Here is a 2,310-nt window from a genome sequence, read left to right as displayed (position 1 = left end):
GAGAGAATAAATTATGCACCCTTGGCCTTGTATTGTCTTGTGTAGTTAGTGCATGTGTGTAGAATTAGGATGCTACAAATTGTCAGCATGTGTGTTGCTCCTATACAGCCAAAAGCTTGTGGTGGCCAACTAGTCCCATTAGACCAGAACCTTAATCCCCTGCATAATAACCCAATCATTGACATTGAAACTTGGATGAATAATGAACTTCAAATGAAGGCCGACTATAATTTCAAATTTGCTATAGAAACCCTAATCTTGTTGTATAGTTGATGACATGGCATGTTGCTGATGTGGTTGTGTTGCCATGTGGCATTGATTACATGGCACTGATCAAATATCTTAAATTTCAGCTTTGCTCTCTTATTAAGAAAAGAAACTCTCACATGAGTTTAAAAAGAGAGCCTACATGCATAATTGATAAAGTTTTTGTGTGAAGACTTTGGCATTTGAGATCACAAACCCATTCTTGCAAGATAATAAATACCTTCGGGCGCACTTGGGAGCGTATTTATAAGATGAAATAAATCAACAAAGATCTTTTGAAAATTTGAAATTTCTTCTTAAAAATTTAAGCAAGATTGATATAATAGATTGAGAAGAGAAGAGAATTAAAGAGAGAAGTTGACATAAGAGATTGTTGATGAGCAAGGAACAGGCCCCATCCCCTTTTCAGGAATTTATTATTTCTGATATAAGCCATGGGATCCACGAGTCAATATCTTTTACAATATGAAAACAAACAACCTGAACCAAATAGTCATGAAGAAGGTTGAACATGAAGTGTCTTGCTCTTGGACAACCTTTAGCACTAATCTATCATTAGGTGCACTTAGAGCTTCTACCGCACAAGAGCTCTCACCAAGCTGTTAGAATGTTGCGCATTTATTTAAGGCCTGCCATTTTTTGACTTGTGTTATTAATTTATGCATGTTAAGTTGGTAAATCAATGGGGACACCTCTTTTAATGCCCTATAAGGTAATCCATGAGTAGTTGTGGCAATGGGTGCTACCTTGTCCTCTACTTATTTGGTTACACTAATTCTCACAAAGCTTCATTGCCGCCATATGATGTGGTTTCTCGGGCATTGTAGTTCTAGGTCATAACCCGTCAGTTAGATTTTGATGACCTCAGCTCCCTTCTCTTGGAAGAAGAGTCCGTTCTTGTTTCATAGGGAAAGTTACAGATGTCTCATGGCACAAATTAGGCACTTGCTTCTATCTAGAAGAAAGTTTGGAGCCGTTGTTATTCTTGTGGGAAGAAAGGTCATTTGGTGAAGGATTGTTTTTCCAAGAAGGATAAAGGAAAGGCCAAAGACAAGTCTTCATCCAAGACAAAGGGCAAGGACAAAGCTCAGGACAGTGACTCTGATTCATCTTCTGCAATATGACTAGTAATCCCAAGGTACTCCCTGCTCAGGAGGACTTGGATGGTGTGCTTTTCTAGCCATAGGGATTGGCTCCCCCCATGTGCTTTAGCCAGAGGAGGCTTGTGGGCGGGAGGCAGAGATGTTAGTAGCTCCTGATATTGTTATATATATTAAAAAATATGGCAAGTAAGATCAGCTTTGGTAATTGAGCTGGGGACTAGATGTATTCTAAGTTCATTGCTTGGTGTAGCAGAGACTATGGATTGGATGTGTCTCGAGTTCATTGTTTAGAGGTTTTGGGATGTGATGTGTTTACAGTCCGCCGTTGGGGGATACTAAGCGTGGTGTGTTCAACAACTCATCATTCTATAATTGGATTTCACTACACATTGGTTTGGGAATTCGAAGACAAGCATGTATCTTTTCTATTTGTGGTGGCATTTTGTTTTGAGGAGATAGGTTGGTAGGTGCATCTTTTATGGTGTATTCAGTATTTGCCCGATATTGGTGTGTCCATGGTCATGCCTTCTTCGACTATTTTTCCTTAAACATTTGCACACTATGAGCTACAAAGGGGGTGTTAAAATGTTGTGCATCCATGTGTTGAGTGGGAATGCACTTTATTTGAGGGCTACCCATTTTTTGACTTGTGTTATTAATTTATACATGTCAAGTTGGTAAGTCAGTAGGGATACCTCCCTTAATGCCCTATATAAAGACACCCTTCCCCTCATTTGTTATCATCCACCCACGTGCTAACGCTAGCACCATTGTAAAACCTCTTCGTTAAGCTCTCTTTCTCTATAGTTTATGCTTTCCCCTATGTGCAATTCTAACACAAGCAACCTTCCGAAGAAGTAAAACTAACCTTATAACTCTCATGCCCATGCTTTCTTAAATAGACCCTTCACATAGAAAATTTGTGGATGCTTTGTGAGTT

The sequence above is a fragment of the Cibotium barometz genome, chromosome 52, assembly GCF_041138505.1.
Source record: "Cibotium barometz isolate CiBa-2024 chromosome 52, ASM4113850v1, whole genome shotgun sequence".
Taxonomy (NCBI): domain Eukaryota; kingdom Viridiplantae; phylum Streptophyta; class Polypodiopsida; order Cyatheales; family Cibotiaceae; genus Cibotium; species Cibotium barometz.
The sequence above is the reverse complement of the archived record's forward strand: the minus strand, read 5'-3'. Positions refer to the sequence as shown.